We start from the raw sequence: 20,441 nt of genomic DNA on the forward strand, positions 1-20,441 counted from the left end.
ATGCAGCAATGGAGACCCGATGCAGCGAAAAATAAATATATATATATTTTAAATTTTTTATTTATTTTTGGCTGCATCAGGTCTTAGTTGCGGCATGAGGAATCTTCGTTGCAGCCTGCAAGCTTCTCTCCAGTTGTGGCCCACAGGCTTCTCTCTAGTTGTGGTGTGTGGGTTTTCTCTTAGTTGTGGTGTGCAGGTTCCAGGGCACGTGGGCTCTGTAGTTGTGGCGCTCGGGTTCCAGAGCACGTGGGCTCTGTAATTTGCAGCCCGTAGGCTCCCTAGTTGAGGTGTGCAAGCTCAGTAGTTGTGGCGTGCAGGCATAGTTGCCTGTGGCACATGGGATCTTAGTTCCCTGAAAATGGCCCACAGTGTCCTTCCAGCTGAATTCTGACTCAGCCTCATCCACTGTTTCAGGCAGAGGCACCCCTTGATCAGATACAAGTTTGCTACACTGGGACCAAATGGCCTGCAAGGTCTTTTCCAGCACTCACTAGGACTTGCCAAGACCAGAAAAAGAATAAGGTTTTCTATAAGGATGGCAGGTCCAGACAGTCTATTTCCTGGAGGGGAAAGGAAAAATGTTAAATGCATACAGCGGCTGACAATTCATCCAAGGCGGCATCAGACTTTTTAACAGCCTTTTTGTTCTACAGCGGTCAGGCAAGTGTTAATATTTGACTAAGATCTGAATAGTCTCTGAAAACTTAGTCCTCAAACAACTCTGTTAATAGTTACTATTCCCATTGCACAGATGTGGAAACTGAAGCTTAGAGAAGGTAAATAACTTACCTCAGAGTAAGGAAATGCCACAGCCAGGACTAGAACCCAAGGCCTGACTCCTTAGGCCCAAGCTCTTCCAGCACATCTCAGCTGTGTGTATGTGCTATTAGCAGGGCTGGCATTGGGATTCACATTGATTCAGAGGCTGCATGGATACCCACGAAACCCCTGGAGGAAGCAAGTTCTTTCTCAGAGAAGGCCAGTGGGTGTAAAGGAGAAGGATGCCAATGAGAAATGAACACTGCCAGGGCCAGAAGTTGTCTGTGCAATGGCCACTGGGTCACCTTTCGTCATTCAGAGCAGCATCAAGAAGGTTTTGCATAACATTTCCAGGTTGCACAATGGGGCTCGAAGTCCTATGGCTGTCTCTGGTGGGAAGAGCACAGCATTCAGAGTCTGGAGACCTGGATTTAGCTTCTGTTGGCTTCCAGCAATACTGTATTACAAGCCTGTGCACATTACTTGGCTCCTTGGGCCTTGGTCTTGTCATCTGTAAAACAGGAACATGGGGCTATTATAGGATTTAAATGGAAAAAAACAACAATCTTTAATGAAAGCTTCGTAGGTGCCCAGCACTGTTCACCGGCATTAACTTATTTAGTCTTCACAGCAACCCTCAGAGACTAGGTGTTATTACTGTCTTCAGGTTAAAAAAGAGGCACAGTTAAGTAACTTGCCCAGTATTACACAGCAGCAAGTGGGGAAGCTGGAATTGGAACCTAGACAGTCCATTAGATGAATAAATGAATTCTAGGGCTGGTGAATCCTAGACAACACCTTTCTGAGTGTCAAAGACTATTCAAGGTAGATGGGCCCTTAGAAGGGCCTTAGTTTAAGGACTGTTTAGCAGATAAGGAATCCATGGGTCAGAGGGTGAAAAACCTGCAGGATGTCTTGGTAAGTCTGTGGCAGAACTGAGGTGAGGATCCAGGCCTCTGGGCAGCCTCGCCTAGTCGGGGCACCCATGGTCCACAATCCTGAGGTTATGTTCTAGGAAACACAACTCAGTGAAAAAGTGCAGTCACTTCCATAATCACTAATGCAGAGAGACTCAGTGAACACTTAAGGCACTTCCACTCTCGGACACATTGTATCCATTAATCCTTTCCCAAACACTTTAAATAACACTGTTAGGAAAATGGTAATGAAAGAATAAGGCACTAGGCAATGCTGTGTGATAACACATACCTACAAAACCCTGCACTTAGAATACATACAAATAAAAGGATATACTAGAATGGCTGCCTACGCAGCAGGGGATTGGGAGTGACCTACACGGTAAAGGGGAATACATAAAACAAGAGGGGACAAGCCAGGATTAGTGATGACTGTGAGCCATCATCTGGGGAGTAGGATTGACTCATCCCACTGCACTGGAGGGCCAAAAATAAAACTGAGTAAAATAAGACACGAGATGAAATCACTTTGCCTGAAACATATTGGCTCTGGGCTCAAGGAGGAAAAGCGGGCACACATCCTGGGCTGCCTCACCAAAGGCAGAGGCCTGGAAGTGTCCCTGAGTGGAGTGAGTCAGGTCAAGGGGAGAGCCAGTTACACGTATGTCTGTGAGCTCAAGCCTACCACACACTGGTCCAAGTGGCACACCCACCCATCTCCCATGCCAACGGACTGTGCCTGGGAAGATCAGGTGAAGGAAGAGGGCATCTTCATTTACTCAGCTTGCCCACTGTAGATGGGACAGTTGGATGCAGACCTCCCCTAACAGCCCACCTGGCGACTGGAACCTCCCAGGGAAGCGGGTATCCCCTGAGCACAGAGCCCACAGTTCTGGGCTCGGGTCACAAGGTGGCAGCATGGTGAAGAAAGCTGGTTCTCAACTCCATACAGAGGATATCCAGGTTTGCCTGTGAGCACAGGAAGAGGGGGGACCATGGTCCTTAAAGAGCGAGAGTGGCTCATTTATTAAACATGAAATGAGGCAGAAGCCTGTAACTCCAGTGGCTGGGAAAGGGCATTAAGGAGAGGCAGGCATGATTTTCTAGAAAGTAGTCCTCACCCATGAACCACCACAGTGGTGAGTGACTCTGTCTGTATGTGTGTCTATAGGTGAACGTGTATGATTGAGTATGTCTGGTGTGTGTGTGTGACTAGTGTAATGCTGAGTGTGTGACTGTACATTGAGTGTGAGTGTGTGACTATGAGTCTGGGGGTGGGGGAAGAGGGAAGCAGCAGGCTCAGGTGTTGCCAGAGAGGCTAGGAGGAAACTATAAAACTGGTGATGCCCTCTTTATCAGGAAGCACTTCTGGGTCAATAAGGGCAGAGCACAAAGTTCACACAGATAGTAGTGACTGGAAGGCAGGAAGCATGGCAATGGTATTGGAGAGGCGGTGGTGGTGCTCTCTTGGGATGGGAAGGGCACATACTAAACTTCGCTTAGTTCTAGACTCAGACAATGGACTCTGGGCCCAGGTTCCAACCAGCCTGGCCATTTTCAAATGGTGCAGGTAGAACAGTTAACCTTCCTGGGCTTCAGGTTCACCACCTGTAAAATGGCAGAAATAATTGGGCCTGCCTTCCTGGCTGTGTGTGAGGATTAAAAGAGAGCTATGTATGTAATGTATGAGAAGAAGGCCTAATGTGTGATGAGTGTGTGCCTGCTGGTTGTGGAGAAAACATGAAATTATGCTATTCAAGGAGGCCCATGGACAGCCTGGTCCATAAATGCCACTAGTAAGGTCAATCTCCTGTTCTCCGCCCACCCTCGGCCTTCTGAAAAGGATCTTCCTGATGGTGCTGTGGTCCTTCAGGAAGTGGCAGTGCCCTGTCTCTGGGGAAGGGGGGAGTTTGCAGGGGACAAGCTTGCCTGGAAGAGGCTGTTAGGCCTACAACCTTCTAGATCCAACTCCAGCTGACACCGCACACTCCAGGCAGTTTAGAATATTGACTCACGCAAACTCGCGCTCAAGTTTTGCCCTTGTTTTTCCTTCTTATTAAGGACTGGGTGGAGAGCATTTGGTGTCACCAGGGATTACTTTGAAACTACCGCCTCACATTGGGAGCTGGCTTGAGTCAACTGGTCACCATGGAATTTCTTTTTTTAGTGCACAGACAGCCAAGTTACAGGCAGCTGTTGCCCCGTGCAGGGCGTAAAGTGGCCTACTGACGTAGAGCTGCCTGGCTCGTATTTCTTGGGCAAACAGATGCCGTGTCTCTCAACTCACCAATTAGGAAGCCCAGAAACTGGTTTAGAGACCACGTGTCTAGTTATGTCTAGTTATTCAGGTGGCTTCACTTGGGAAGCACTCTGAATGTCAAAGCCACAAGATAAAGGACATATATAGTAGCTGGGGGTCTCCACTTCTTAGGGGCCACCCCAGGAGGTGGTGAACATTAAGTGCCAAGTCAGCAAGGAAACTCTGTTTTGGAGCCAAAGCGTTAAAAAACACCAGCCACAAACCACTGAGGCTTTACTGAGTGCTTGTTTTGTGCAGGTTCTGAGTCCGGGGAAGGCCTCTGAGGGGAGGGGAAGCTGGAGCTGGAAATTCAAAGTAGTAGGAGGAATTACACTGGATGGGGTAAGGCCCTTGAAGAAGCAGGAATGGCATGAGCAAAGGCATTGAGGTACAAATGTATAAAGTGTGTTACAGGGAAGAGTTAGGTTAGAACAGAGAATTTACAACAATAAATTAACACACATTCATTAAGCGTCTACTATGTGCTAGACACTGTTCGAGTCACCCGGATGAAGTTGGTGACAAAACAAAAATCCCTCCTCTATGGACAGCGTAGTGAATAGCAACAATATAAATAATAATAGCTCACATTTATTGAGAGCTTACTACATACCTAGCACTGTCTTAAGTACTTTATTTACTCATTTAATCCTTAAAACATCCACATAACATAGGTATGGTTATTATCTCTAGTCCACAGATGAGGAAGTGTTGGCACTGAGTGGTGGAGGCAGAATTCAAACTCAGAGCCCATGCTCTCACTGAGACATTCCACTACTCCACTAACCTCAGTGAGAAAGGGTGAGAGGTCAGGTTGCCAGGTAACATGGTCTGGTCTGGATGGTGTGAATGGTGGGCAGGGAGAGTAGGGATCTGGGGGCATTGTGTGCAGTCAACTGGAGAGGCATGTGGCTGTAAGGATTTGGGGGTTCAGGGGGCAGTGAATCCCTCTGGCCTCACTGAGTAGGGGGAAAGGAGTGAAGACAGAGAAGAATCAGTAGATAAGGTCTGGGACATTCCTTAGGTCATAGTTTGTCTGGAATTAATGAACTTGGTAGAAATTATTCTGCCCTCAGCAAAGAGGACTGACTACCAGTTTACTGTGGATTATTCTTTGTATTATCATTAACTGCAAATCATGAGGGGTGAGGGGGCCTTTCTGGTGGGTCAAGTCCTGAGCCCAAAACAAAGGGGCTCTAAGGGTCTCCCAGACTTGGCCAGAAGATGTGATGATGTACGCAATGTCCAGTCTTGGTCCTTCTCTCCAAACTCCATCAGCTAATCCTCAAACCCAGGGTTCAGGTTAAGTCGCAGACCCACTCCCATTCTCCCCCATCCCCTGTCCCCTCATCTCCACCCCTGCCCTGCAGGTCCCTTCACATTTCTTCATCAGAAATCCCAATGCCAGCCCCTCTTGGTGGCCAGCCTGCAGGTCTCTGTGCATGGCTGGAGCCCTGCTTTTGTGTGGGTGATACCACTGCCTTTGCCTCCCTGCCTGCCAACCACTGCCATGCCTGCTCCAGACTTGCAGAAGCACAAGCCAGATCCCTGTTTCAACCTTTTCCAGTTTTCAGCCATGTTTCCTGAACGGATATAAAATTTCACTCCGGTTTAGGTAAGAGCAGCCAACTTTATTTTGGCTGCCACCACTCAGCTGCTGCCAGTGCAGCCTCCTAGAGTCCCCCTCCCTGCACCTGCACGCACGCCCTCTTGGCTACACGGTTTTGCCAAGCCTTCTCCTTGCTGGGTTCTGTCTCAGGGAAAGTCCTGTCCCCTGGACTCCCAGAAGAGCCTGGATCCTCAGGCACAATGCCCCCACTGTGTGTCCCTAAGCCCTCCCCTCCCCCTCCCTCCCTCCCTCTGCTCTGACCCTCCATACACAACTCCAACTTCATGCATATATCCCCTCTGGGGCAGGGTGGGGTCCAGGGGTCAGGTACTCTTGTGAGTTGGCAACAATGTTAACAACAAATTTCAAGATTGCCCTTTAAGAATATCCTCAGCCAGGCATAGACCTTGACAGCTGGGGATTCCCGCCTGGGAATTTTTCCAGTATTCTGCCAGCTGTTTCTTCTCTTTCTGTGGTTTTATTATTTTTCTTTCTGTTCCAACTCCTCCTTTCGCTTTCAGTATGGTAGCTCAGGCCAAATGGCGGTAGAGGGTGGGGACCTGGCAATGGCTGAGGTAGGAGCTGCGGCCATGGTCAGCTGTGCCAAAGGAGGGGAAGGGTTGGGATGAAGGAGGAAACGGGAGTGGAACACAGGAAGTGAGACCAGCAGCAGGGTGGCCTCTTGTTTTTCTGGTGATCTTCATGTCATTCAGCTCTGGGCATAGGGCCTTGTCTCCTCCTGGCCCCTGTCAAAAATGCACATTTGCTACTTGGGACAGTGACACATTAACCCAGTAACACCAATTCACTTGTCAGATGTGCTAGCTGTTGCCTAACAGAGCAGAGACCAAGGAGAAGGGCACATGGAAGAGATAAGTTGTGAAGAAGAGTGTAGGAAGGGTTGGGTGCATGGAGCACATGTTTGGGGAGGTACCATGGCACCTCTGAGCAGGCAGGAGGTGCCAGACACCCCAGGGATTTGGGTAAAAGTGATGAACTCCTACCTAGGAGAACTTTTTTCACTACATAATTAGGCTCCAAGAGGGTGGGTAGGGTGAGTAGAGACCCTTGGTGAGATCATTTCCCTAATGTGATGTTAGTATCACAGCATTTGCTTGTGTTATGGGGCCTCCACAGTGGGTCCCCTGGAAAACTTCCTGATGGGACAGCCACAGGCCTCCAGCTTCAGATAAGGATTAAACTCAGCTGTGTGTAACAGAAAAGCAAAATAAGTGGCTTAAACCAGAGAGTGCTTTATTTTTCCCTCATGTACAAGAATTGTGGAAACAGTCCTGAGCATTTTAAAAGCAAGACTTAAAGGACTAGAGACATCCAGATATCCCTCACCTTCCTGACTCTACTTCAGAGATATTCCCAAGCAGACAGCTCATTCTGTTTAGAGCTTGATAAATGTGTCCTGCATGGGCTTCCTTCTCTCCCTGTCTCATGGCCCTATGTGCTTCCTGGGCTCACCTCCCAAATTCTTATCTGGGGGTCTACATCTGAGGGACCCCCAACCAAGGTACTAATATTAGTGAGCACTTACTGCATTTGAGGTATTGTCTCATTTTTTCCTCAACCCTGTCTGGTGGGTTGCCTCCATTAAGTCCCATTCTAGGAATGAAGCTATAACTTGCTCAAGGTCACCCACCATTAGAGCCAAGACTCAAAAAACTGTTAATTTTGTGATATCTCCTTGGAATGGATTCCTAGACCTGAATTCCCAAGTCAGATAATGCACATTTTCAGGCTTTTGATCTGTTCTGCCAAACGGCCCCTGAGTAAAGTCAAGCCTACTGCCCCGCCCTACCAGCAATGTGGGGGATGACTTGCTTCTCATGTCCTCACTGTCAAGGGCTCCTAGCTCTTTTCAACTCAGCCCCTTGAGGCCATTCCTCCAAAATATGTATTTTTTTAAATGCAGAAAGCATTAATATTAACTAACCTGTTAGCCTTGTACTAGCAGACATACAATATGTACCTGAGAGTTGAACTGAAGAGATGGAACCAAGTGGACAAGCTCCTACCCTGAGCAGAACAGTTTTCCTGGGAGGGCAGCTTTTGCCCATCTCCCCTCCATGGAGCCAGGTGGGCGGAGGTGCCTAGGTGGGCAGATGGGAAAGGGAGAGAAAGGATCAAGAAGGAAGGGCACCTGATGGCCACTGTGTGGTAAGGCCTGGGGAGGGAATCTTTGCACAACTTTGCTCTCTTCCACCACATTCCTTTTCTTTGCAGAAATACTGCTGAGTTGGGGGATGGCAGCAAACAGCCCCCTAACTCTTCCCCTTAGATGTTTGAATAAACTGAGGGTAGCAGGAAAGCATGTAGAGATTCACTGGAATTCCTCTCTCACCAGCATGTGAAGCTGCTGTTTCAGATGTCCTTGGTGAGCAGGGAACCCTACCAATGGCTCCAGGATGGGGCTGTGCCTGCCTGACCCCTTTCTAATAAAACTCTACTAGGCTTTATAGTATCCAAAACACTTTCACATCAAGGAACTCCTCTGATCCTTCTTCAACTTGTAAAGCGGGCTGAGCCAGAGTATCATTATCCCCATTTTACAGATGGGTAAAGTTGAGGCTCTGATTAAAATGATGGTTCAATGTCACATGCTATATTATAAATCAAGATTTCTGTAGCCTTGCTGGGAGTTCTCTGGAGGTTCAGTGGTTAGGACTTAGCACTTTCACTGCTGTGGGCCCAGGTTCAATCCCTGCTTGGGGAAGCAAGAACCTGCAAGCCACATGATGCACTACCCCCCGCCCCCCCCAAAAAAAAAGATTTCTGTAGCCTTGCCTACTAATTATCATAAGCACGTACTGTGTGGGGCCCTTTGTCCAAGTTATGTCTTTTAGTCCTCACAAAACCCTCTTAGGTGGATAGTCAACTGCATCTGGCAGAGCTGATATTTGAACCTGGGCCTTCAGACTTCATAAGTAAGGGGTTCTCAAAATGTGGTCCCCAGACCAGAAGCATCAGCCAGGAACTTAGAAGAAATGCACATTCTTGGGTCCTGCCCCAGAACTACTGAATTGGAAAACTGGGATGAGGCTTGGCAGTCTATGGTTTAACATGCCCTCCAAGTAATTCTGATGCATGCTCAAATTTGAGAATTGCTGTCCTAATACATTCTTTTAACTCAGTGGATTTTAATCCTGACTGCACCATGGAATCACTTGAGCGCTTTAATAAATACCAATGCTGGGCCAGACCAGAATCTCTGACCAGCCCTGAGGTGGGGCTCAGGCATCAGTATTTTTAGAAACTCGTCATGTGTATTTCACTGCCTTTGACATGCACCAGGGAGGTAAGCCCTGGAATGCTCCACAGTTTACCAGAAGGTTCTAAAGTAGAAGAACAGGGCAGCCTATACCAGGGAATCCTGGAAGGACTGAAGGAAGACTTGGTGTCCAGGAATGAGAGACTCTGGGGGCTTAGCCTCTCCTTGAGATGCATCCATGCGGGCCCAGGAAGCCTGCAGCCCTGGTAGGGCCCAGAGCACCCTGTTTGTCTTGGCATTTTCCCAAGCAGGCAGTTCTGTGTGGAGCTGCAGCTCTTTTGTTTGTGTGGTTTAGCTGTTGGCCCAGTTTTTCCAGGGCTGATTAGATATCCCTGCAAGCAGCACATCCCTCTCTAGTCCACAGGATTGCTGAAAAGGGGCTGAAGCAGCTGTTTCCCATTAGAGTTCAGGCAAAGAAAGGGTGTGGGGTGCTGGCTCTTGCTTCTACCTGTATCACTTTGGGCCTCAGGTTCGAGTATCTGATAAGTAGCAGTCAGGGTCCAGCCAGGAGCCAGAAACCACACCAGTCACTTCAACAGAGAGAATCTAATATAAAGAATTATTAAGTACTTGAAGAATTGAAAAGACAAAGAGAGAATATCAAAGTATCAGTGGGTCACAACCACAGGAAGCAGTAGGGCTTCCCTAGGGCTGGAGAAACAAAGGGAAAAGGCTGCAGTCGTTAAAACTTAGAAGCTTGGAGGACGGCTGGCCTTGCAGCTGAAATCCAGAGCTTTGGAGAAGGGGTGCCAGCTGGTGGTGCTGGTGTCCCTGAGGGGAAACCATTAGGTTGGTTCTGTGAATATTGGGAAAAAAATGCAAACTGGAATCAGCTGAAATGAACTGCGGCCATCTGGGGGGAAAAAGCATTGCTAGGTAGGGGAATGTTGGGGCAGCTGGATTTCCAATTGTCTAACTTCTCTCCACCCTTGGAGACCCTCCATACTCACCTCAGGTTCACTCCCTCCCATCTCTCAGTTTTCTTTTTTTTAGGACCAATCCCAAACGTTGCTGGTTCAATCAATAAGCCTTTACTGAACACCTGTTATGCCCCAGGCCCCAGGGTCTGGGTGGCAGATACAGTAACAGCACCCACATTCATTGGAGTACACTTACCTGCCTGACCCTGCTCTAAGCATCTCACACGCATTAACTCGTGTACTATTACCCTCATTTTACAGATGGGGAAACCAAGGCACAGAGACATTTAGTAACTTGCCTGAGGTTATTTAGCTAGTAAGCGGCAGAGCCTGAATATGAACCCAATCAGTGTGGCTCCACAACACACATTCTTCACCAAGTCACCTCATTACCTCAAGTCCTAGAGAGACAGACATATAAACAGTTAATTGCAGCACAAGGTAGAGAATGTCATGTGGTGACGGCCTCACAGAGGTGGTAAACTCATTTCATCCGTCCATTCAATAAATCTTTAGACAGGGGTGCAATGGAGCAGGAACAGACATTCTACCTACTCTTGGGAAGCCTAAAATGGAGACACAGAGGTTAATCAAATTTTAACACCCGAAAAAGTTAGGTCCAATAAACAGGATCCCTTTGCTATGAAAACTGTAATCACAGAGATTTGTCATAAACGTAGAAAATGAGAGAAAGCTGACTCCCGGAGGAAGTAATGGTTGGGCTGGGGCAGATGAGTGGGAGTTAATCAAATGAAGAAAACAAAAGAGTTCCAGGCAGAGGGAATAGTATGTGCAAAGGCTCTGGGGTTGGTAGGAAGTGGTAAGCATGAGAACTGGAATTCCTGCCCCTGATCTTTGGCCAGCTGACCTTGGCCAGCCCTCTCAGGCATGTAGCCCACCTGTTTGGAGCCCTATGGCTAACTCTTCCTGGATCATACTGCAGGCTGGCCATCCTCTGCTAGTGTAGATCCCAGCCTCCCTCAGCTCCAAGTGATAGGGCTGGCCTCAGGGGCCTCCTAAGGGAGGACTAAAAAAGCCCCAAAGCTGGAAGCTGGTATAGTGACTGATAGGAACAGTCTTGTCAGATAGGGAGTGGGGCAAGTCCCCAGTGAGTCTTTGGAGAACTAGTGGAGGAGTACACCATATAAATGACCTTTGTAAAAAGAAGGCTCAGAGCAGCTGGAGGCACAAAAGGGCGATGATCACCAGAGCCTCGACTGGGAGTCTTAGAGCACTCAACTCATACCAATTAACTCCTACTCCTTGACCCAGTGAGAAGGCAATGATTAAGCCTATTTTACAGGGCAGGGAAAGGCAAAGCTGTAAAGGAAAGTTGCTGTTTGGGGTGGCTTCTAGGCTTGACCCTTTTGGGAGGCAGCTGGGCCTTTAGAGAATGAGATTCTAAGGAACTATGTGGAGATTTTGTGACGATTCAGAGAGCCTCTGGGATAAGTGGGTAAGACCCTAGCTTCCTAATGGGTCAGGAAAGGGGGAGAGACAGACTAGAGGGAAGAAAGGGAACTTCCTCTTCCCAGGTTTCTCAGTGTCTCCTCTCTGCCTTGTTTACAGAAAACAAAGTGCCTTTGGCTGTCTCTGGACGGGTTCCCTTGAAGCAATTAGAGCAACCATAGTCAATGCTTCAAGGAGGGCACCCTCCATCCCCATTCTGCCACTGACACAGCAAGGGTGAAGGACCAACCGGGGGCCCCATGCTGGAATCTGTTGGGATCTGCATGCCTGAGGTCCCCAGCTCTCCAACCCCACCCTAGGCAGCTCTGAAAGCTACCCAAAGCCTTCCAAGTTTCCAGGGGCCCAACCTTAATCAAGCACTGAGGGCTGTGTCATCCTCATCACTAGGAACATCTGATGAGGAGGAACACTGAATGGGCCTCTCTGATTCCCAATGGGAAAACAAGCCCCTCCCTTCCTGACCCTCCCGCCCCCCTCCCCACGCCTGCCTGAGGTATGCCTTTTATCAGAACCACCCAACAAGAGGCACTAAACAAAGTGTGAATTCTCTGAAGCTCCCTTCAGGGGCAAGGGTGAGGGTGTGTGCACAAATCCCTGTTGTATCCTGTTGGGTTGGGGGGCCCTGCAGGATGCCACCACCCATCTGCCATGTTGCCTAGGCCCTGGGACTACTGGAAGACAGGGGAACCGTCTGATGGGATGACATGGGCCAAGACCCAAGGTCGTGGGTAGAGATTCAGTGGCTGATAGAGGGGCAGCCCCCACTGATTTATGGGGGTCCAAAGACTCTTTATCTTAATACCCCTTGCATGCCACCTTTCCTACCAGCCTGCTGCACTGCTTGGGTGGCAGAGGGGGGTTCTTTTTCCCTTCTCTACTTTGTTCCCACCAGCCTCACACCAGGGCTGGGGGGTGTACTGGAACCAGCTCATACAGGCTTGCCAGAGCCAATTGCTAAATATTCAGGAATTTTGTGAGCTGGTTGTTAAACGGAGCCATCACTAAAAATTAAACTGTATGAATCAGTGTCTCTCGGCCTTTTGTTCATTACTGCCTCCTAAGGAAACTTTTTAGACATTTTCCCCCTAATCTCCTACCACCCTCCCTGTGAAATTTTAATATCACAGATATATTGTATGTCTGTTTATGCACTGGATGTATATTTGTGCTTTATATTTACATAAGAAGAGTAAGACTTTTTCATCCCCTGCCAAGAACCAATTTTCACCTCTGTTGTAAATGCATGATATAAACACATAATTAAATAAATTATATTAAAAACAAAAGTAATATATATTCAAAATTCATCCCTTCCTAGTAAGGTGTTATGGAAAAACCCGAATGAACTTTCTGGCCAACCCAATACTACAATTGACTCTTTTGAAATTATTGATGTATCTCTTTTTCCCCTGGAGAGCTGGTTGTTCAACATTTACCAGTCCAACACTGGGCAAATATTTTAGAAAAATAACAGACACTTTGAGATGTGGTCAAAGAAAGAGAGGCTTGTCTATAGCAAAAACCTCACTTGAAGATGTATGAGAGAACATGGAGAATTCTAGTGGTTGCAGGGAGAAGAGGAAAGAGGAGTCTGGAGAGAGAAAAGACCCTCTGGTGCTGACTCCAAATTGGCTGAAGGGTGTTTCTCATGAAAAGTTTAAAAAGGGGGGGCTTCCCTGGTGGCACAGTGGTTGAGAGTCCGCCTGCCGATGCAGGGGACACGGGTTCGTGCCCCAGTCTGGCAAGATCCCACATGCCGCGGAGCGGCTGGGCCCGTGAGCGATGGCCCGCTGAGCCTACGCTCCGCAACGGGAGAGGCCACAACAGTGAGAGGCCCGCGTACCGCAAAAAAAAAAAGGGGGTAAAAAGTGTGTATGTTGTGGGGAGCAGGTGTGTGTATGTGTGTGTGTATATATAATCTACATCCTCATGCTCTAAGAGTGTGATTAGCAATTGCTTGCTTTTTCCTGAGGTGTAGTGTACACCTTTACACACCACCATTGGGGTCAAGAGGCATAAAACTGAGACGCCCCCATACCCACTGTCCCTTTCCTTCCCAGGGTCTCATGTCTAGAGTAAACATCTGAATCTCTATTCTGAACGGCATACTGGGCCCTACGCAGAGCACAGAGAAGCTGACAATGTTGTTTGGCCTTGAGTAGAGGGAGGAGACAAGACTTTCACACACAGATACACAATGTGGAAGCACTGAATCACTCTTTCCTTTCCCGGCCCCAGTTTCCTCACCAATGAAATGGGAAGGGTGGACTGAATTCTCAGGAGGACCTTCCAGTTCTCACTGTCCTTGTCTGTAAAGCTATCTTCTCTTCCATCCACCTGGACAAAGCTATGAGGTCCTGCCTAAGCACTGCCTCCTCCCTCTCCTCTGCCCTCACTCATCTCCCATCTGCCTGCAGGATGGCCTTTTAAAACTCAGCCCAGCTCCATCGTCTCCCATGAAATCCAAAAGTCTACAATATGTGAGAGGGTGGAACATGAACTCAAATGCTGTGCCATTACTTGTCAACTGGAGGACTACAAGCCATTACCAAACTCTCCCAACACCAGCTTCCTTGTGTTCAAAACAGGAATAAGGCCCACAGGGCCCAGCCTGGGGTAAAGATGCATGAGCTAGTGCTCTGCACATAGATTCTTGTTATGGACTCAACTGTTCCCTCCCAAATTCATATGTTGAAGCCCTATCCCCCAGTACCTTAGAATCCAATCTATCTGGTGTCCTCATAGGAAGAGATTAGGATACATAGACACCAGGGGTGTGTGTGTACAGAGGGAGGACCATGTGAAGAGGCAGCAAGAAGACAGCCATCTGCAAGCCAAGGACAGAGGTCTCAGGAGAAATCAAGCCTTCTGTCACCTTAATCTTAGAATTCCAGCCCCCAGAAGTGTGATGAAGTAAATTTGTTCAGGCCACCCTGTCTGTGGTATTTTGTTACAGCAGCCCTAATATAGTCCTTAAGAGGCACCGATTCTTTCTGCCTTTAATTTGTGTCAGCTTTGTCTTATGTGTGGGAAGTCTTGTTCCTCTGCTTATAAATGACTGAAGGGTGAGATCCAGGTGCGTGTACCTTTTCCTGTGTCCCCAAAGGGCACAGTTCAATGCCAGGCACAAAGTGTACACAGTCGGACCTCCTTCCTCACTGTCTGCTTCCCACCTGCGGACAAGGGTGGGGGGGACCCAGCTGCCATCCATAAAGGCGCTTTTCAAACTGCAGGTCATGGAGTCAATTTAGTGAGTCACATGAGCACTTTTCAAAAATAATGACACAGAATAGCAGAGAACAGAAAATGCTTGAGTGCATCTCAGGCAGAAAGGGGAAGCGTTATTTTATGAAACTTCCATTTGTTTTTACATATTTGTAAATAAACAAAAAATAATTACCAACTATTCTAAGTGCTGTGAATTATGTCTGGTTACTGCATTGTGGTATTAAATGCATTTCTTAATATGAGTTACAATCCCCCAAATCTGAAAAAACACGCCCGCTACCAGTATTGTTCAGTTTCTCTTTGAGTGAGTTTATCATTGAAAAGCCAATGAGCTGTTCAGGGGAGGCCTGGGGTGGTGTAGGGGCAAGGACCTGAATGGGAGGAGTCACTTTGTCTAGGCCAGTAGCCATGGAGCCCTGCCCTTGGGTACTTTCCTCTCTGTGTCCTAGAAAAAGTAACATAACTTCACTGGGCCTCAGTTTCCCCATCTGTAAAAGGGGACTTATAAAACCTCTCATAGGGATGCTGTGAGGATTACCAGGAGCCAAGGAACCTGAAGATACTCACTCACTGATGTAAGAGATAGTTTTTTTTTTTTATTTCATCATTTTGTTATTTCATCATTTCATTCAGCTCTGTCTACTCTAATAGGTAAATTGTTTCTTTCCTCTTCCACAGCAGGAGAAGGGAATGCACTTGCCCCTCACCCCTCAGGAATCCCTGGTTGGGGGTGGGCCAGGGTTGAAAGGGTATCCAGAAAGGTATTTCAGAGGCTAAATCCCAAAGTGAGACCCCCCTAAGGATTTTATGCAGAGAAAATCAAGTTCTGGTATATTCTCAAATCAGCTTCCCAAGAGCAGTCAATGTCCCAAGAGTCCAGGAGAAGGAGTAGCCTCTCACCCTTTATCCAGGAATGAGAGAGGATCTGGGCCTGTTACCACCCCTCTGCTCTGGCTGGGTTCCCAGGAATATTGCCTGCAAGCCCTGAGTCACTGCTAGAAGCCATCCTGGGCCCCTGGGAATGCAGGGTTGGGACAGCTTTTCCCAAGATGGTCCCCTGAACCTGGTGGTCCAGCACCCCCTCCCTTATCCAGATTGCTTCTCTCCATGACACATCTATCTTATCTGGGCCGAGGCCTTTCTGAAACCCATGTTGGCAAACCTGCTTCCAAGGAGGGAACTTAGACATGAGTGGAATATCTGGAATTCCTAGAGGGTTTATAACCCAGCAACTGGAACAGGTGTAGGTAGCTGACCCCTACCCCTACCCTGGCTCTTACCCTGCCTCCAGCTCCTGCATTTGTCTCCCCTCTCTGGCCCCAGAGCCACATCTAGGTCACCATCCTGACCTCCATCCCCTGGTTCAGAGCAGAGAGCACTGGATACAGAGTTGAAGCTCTGTTTCTAGACCTAGCGCTGCTTCTGAGTGGCCTCAGGTAGTCCACCTCACCTCTCTGGGTCTCAGCTCCCTCACCTGTAAAACAAATGGGCTGGTGGGGGATGGGCTGGTATTTAACTTTCTGTAAGAGTCAAATCTTTAACTGTTCTTTCTAAAATTCTAGGAAATGAACTAGAGGAGCTAAAACCATGCTTGTTTGCTCCCCAAAGAGAGAATCGGGCACTTGTGTTCCTGGGGATGTAGTCGGAGTTTCCAAGCCATCAGACCAGTTTCTGGGGTTTGGAATCTGGTTGATGGGGCAGGGGTGGGCAGCCTTTCTGCAGCCTGCACCAGCAGGCTGGTGACCTGGTATTAAAGATAATACCACCAGGGTGTACCAAAGTCTGGGACAGGGTTGGGGGAGTGGCCTTTCCCCCACAACAGCTGCACTCTGCACCTAACTTCTCCTTGGCAGTCTTCACTAGCCATTCTCCCTTTTCTTCCTTTGTCTCAACTCAGAGACCCTCTGCCTTATTATTTTTAATGTGGTATTATCTTTTTTATTTTTTTTGCGGTACGTGGGCATCTCACTGTTGCGGCCTCTCCCATTGCGGAGCACAGGCTCCGGACGCGCAGGCTCAGCGGCCATGGCTCACGGGCCCAGCTGCTCCGTGGCATGTGGGATCTTGCCGGACCGGGGCACGAATCCGTGTCCCCTGCATTGGCAGGCGGGCTCTCAACCACTGCGCCACCAGGGAAGCCCTAATGTGGTATTATCTTTAATTAAGTACAAAGACTTTTCCAATCATGTCACCTAGAGATCATTTTATCCACTGCTCTGTTGGCCGCCAGTCTCTTGTCTCTCTCCTCAGCAATGGTAAGGAGGATACCTTTTCCATGGGGAAGACAGATCCATGATTTGTTGCCTTTGCCAGTAATGAAAATGTTGGAGAGCCGGGTGGCAGAGCTGTTGCCATTATCATCTTTCACATGAACTACATCAAAAGAACGAGGAATGTCCCTTCTAGTTGGTGACCAATTCTTCCCACGTTAGCACCTCCAGTCACCATGAACAGGTTACCAGTGTCAAAGTTGATGAAATCATTAATCTTGCCAGTCTCCAAATCAATTTGAATTGTGTCATTCACCTTGATGAGGGAATCAGGGTAGCAGATGGTGCGAACATCATGGGTCACCAGATAAGTGATTCCTTTTGTCCCCACAAAGATCTTTCTCATTTTGCACAACTTATACTTGGCCTCCTCAGGTATAATATGATGAACAGCAAAGCGACCCTTGGTGTCATAGATGAGACAAAAATTCTCTCCAGTCTTGTCAATGCTCATGACTTCTATAAAACCAGCAGGGTAGGTTATAATCAGTGTGCACCTGGCCATCAATCTTAATGAAACACTGCATGCAGATCTTCTTTACTTCATCTCCTGTTAGGGCATACTTAAGTCTGTTCCTTAGGAAAATGATTAGGGGGAGATATTCCCTCAGCTTGTGGGGACCAATAGATGGACAAGGAGCAAACACACCAACCAGTCAGTTTATCCAGCATCCAATGCTTTGGAACTGCTACGCGCTTCAGGTGCTTCTTGGGACCATAAGCCATGACTGCACTAGGCATGAAAAGAGCCCCTTTGCCTTATTTTGAAGATACCCATTGTCCAGGGCTTATCAGAGGGACCCCCAAACTTCACCCACTCAAATCTGACCCCAGATCATTCCTAAGTGTCACCCCCGACCTTGCCCAACTGTTCTTTATGAGTCAGGAAGCCAACAAACAGCCTCTCTGGGCTAGAGTTTCACTTTGGTGAAATTAATCCTCAAAAAAGAGGCCCTCAACTGCTGTTCTCCTCTGTGAAGCCTGCCCTGACCAATAGCCTCACTCTAGAACCTTTTCCCCTTTCCTCCACACCAGACATTCAATTATTTAATCATTTATCTACTCAGTGTATACTGAATGCCAGCTACCTACCCTGTGCTCTGCTGGGTGCTGGGATAAGGAAAGCAAAAACAGACCCAGCTCCTCCTCCTCGGGAGTTTAGGGCCTGGTGGGCAGAGCCCTGGTGGGCTCTTCTTACATATCCCTTCCTCCTTGCTCCCCTCCCAGCCCCCACTAGCTCCCAAGACCAGCTTCCAAGGACAGCACCTTGTCTTATGCATATTTGTTTCTCAACACACAGCACATGTCTGTTATCCAGTAGGCCTTCAATATATTACAGATTACATATGAGTGGCCAAAAACGGAAATTGGTTTATGGCTGAGGCTGGTTCTAACTCTGTTATAGGGTTAACAAAAGATGGAGAAAGTAATTAAGGCTAGACACTGGGTTAAATCATATGCTGCTGCTGCTAGCCAACAGAATGCAATTTGGCCGTATCTATCAATTATAAATGCATTCACTTTTTGACCCAGCAATTCCACTTCTAGAAGTTTATTCCACAGATGGATGCTCACACATGAAAAATGATATACGTACAATGTTAGTCACTGTAGTATTGTTTGCAACAGATTGGAAATAACTTGAATATTCATCGATGGGGTCTAATATTTTTTTAAAAAATTAATTTATTTATTTATGGCTGCATTGGGTCTTCGTTGCTGCTTGTGGGCTTTCTATAGTTGCGGTGCGCGGGCTTCTCATTGCAGTGGCTTCTCTTGTTGCGGAGCATAGGCTCTAGAGCACAGGCTCAGTAGCTGTGGCGCACGGGCTTAGCTGTTCTGAGGCATGTGGGATCTTCTCAGACCAGGGCTCAAACCCATGTCCCCTGCACAGGGGGATTCTTAACCACTGCGCCACCAGGGAAGTCCCCTAATTTTTTTTTTTTTAAATTGAGGTATAGTTGATGTATAATATTATATAAGTTTCCAGTGATAAGTTTCCAGTGTACAACACAGTGGCTCACAATTTTTAAAGGTTATATTCCACCTATAGTTATTATAAGATATTGGCTATATTCCCTGTGTTTTACTATATATCCTTGTACAATAGCTTATTTATATTATAGATAGTAGTTTGTACCCATACCCATACCCCTACCTTGCCTCTCCACCATGGGGCCTAGTTTAATACATTATGCTACACTACGTAAAGCAGAATCCTGTGTGGTGTTAAAAAAAAAAAAAAAAAGGGAGGGAGACGCAAGAGGGAAGAGATATGGGGATATATGTATACGTGTGACTGATTCACTTTGTTATGGGGCAGAAGCTAATACACCATTGTAGAGCAATTATACTCCAATGAAAATGTTAAAAAAAAAAAAAAAAGAATGAGGAAGCTCTGTTTGAATATAAATAGGAAGTCTTCTGAGATATACTCTTGAGTTTAAAAAGGTGAGAATAGTTCATTATTCTTTGTGTAAAAAATGAAAAGATAGGGAAGAATATAATTAAGTATAATGTATTTGTTTAGATATGCATAGAAGGGTGCTTCAGGAGGAGGGTCCACAAGGAACAGGTAACAGTGGGTACTGCGGAAGGAAAAATTGGCAAATGAGAAACAGGTGGGAAAAAACCTTTCCATAGTATCCTTCGAATTTTTTGAATATTGTACTATGTAAATGTGTTACCTATTAAAAGTTAAAATAGGGCTTCCCTGGTGGCGCAGTGGTTGACAGTCCGCCTGCTGATGCAGGGTATACGGGTTCGTGCCCCGGTCCAGGAAGATCCCACATGCCGTGGAGCGGCTAGGCCCGTGAGCCATGGCCACTGAGCCTGCACGTCCGGAGGCTGTGCTCCGCAACGGGAGAGGCTACAACAGTGAGAGGCCCGCGTACCGCAAAAAATAAATAAATAAAAATTAAAATAAAAATAAGGGACTTCCCTGGCGGTCCAGCTGTTAAGACTCCGCGCTTCCAATGCAGGGGGTGGGGGTTTGATCCCTGGAGCTAAGATCCCATATGCCAAGGGGTGCAGCCAAAAATAAAATAAATAAATAAAAAGTAAACATTAACAAATAAATAAATAAAATAAAAATAAAGTTAATGATAAAGACTATGAGGCAACATGGGGAAATACTAATAAGGTAGGTGGGAAAAAAGAAAAGAAAACTGTATTCAGTAGGATTACAGCTATGTAAAAAAATGCATGTTAAAATTTCCATCTGTGGAAGGAACATTCTAAGTAATTTTTATTTCCTTCTGTTTCTGAAATTTTTTTCCATAAATTTCTGTAATAAACATATATTGCTTTTATTAGAGAAAACTTGTAACAGAAAATACATATATACTAACAGAATGGAACATTCTGTATAACCGCAATTATGAAAAAAGGTATTGAAAAAGACTGGAAGAAAATACGCAAAATGTTCACAGGGTTGTCTCTGGGTGCGAGATATTAGGTAATGTTTAAAATATTACAATATTTTGTATTACATTTGTGGTGGATTGAAGGAAGGAAGGTAGAAAGGAAGGAAATCTAATGGAAGGTAATTCTTCAAAATAACAGTAAGATTATGGGTCATTTTTGTTGCGTTGTTCAGTTTTTCAAACCTTCCTTTATTTGGTTTTGTTATTTTTACAGGAATAACACCCTCACTGCTGCAGAGTGGGATTCCACTCCCCAAAATCCTG

The 20,441-nt window shown here is 46.9% G+C and overlaps 1 long non-coding RNA gene and 1 pseudogene across 1 annotated transcript in view; both read right to left on the reverse strand.

The window, feature by feature from the left end:
* The window catches only part of LOC113631038 (uncharacterized), a 30,612-nt gene continuing 10,171 nt past the window's right edge, over positions 1-20,441 (reverse strand). The window contains exons 4-5 of the long non-coding RNA XR_003437168.1: positions 790-1,270; positions 1-560 (exon numbers count right to left, since the gene is read on the reverse strand). This is a non-coding gene — a long non-coding RNA (uncharacterized LOC113631038). The remainder of the gene's footprint in view (positions 561-789; positions 1,271-20,441) is intronic.
* On the reverse strand, positions 16,616-18,454 carry LOC113631037 (40S ribosomal protein S4, X isoform-like; annotated as a pseudogene).

Source organism: Aethalodelphis obliquidens, unplaced genomic scaffold (assembly GCF_003676395.1).
Source record: "Aethalodelphis obliquidens isolate GAN/ISIS:26980383/991018 unplaced genomic scaffold, ASM367639v1 scaffold31, whole genome shotgun sequence".
In the NCBI taxonomy this organism is placed as follows: domain Eukaryota; kingdom Metazoa; phylum Chordata; class Mammalia; order Artiodactyla; family Delphinidae; genus Aethalodelphis; species Aethalodelphis obliquidens.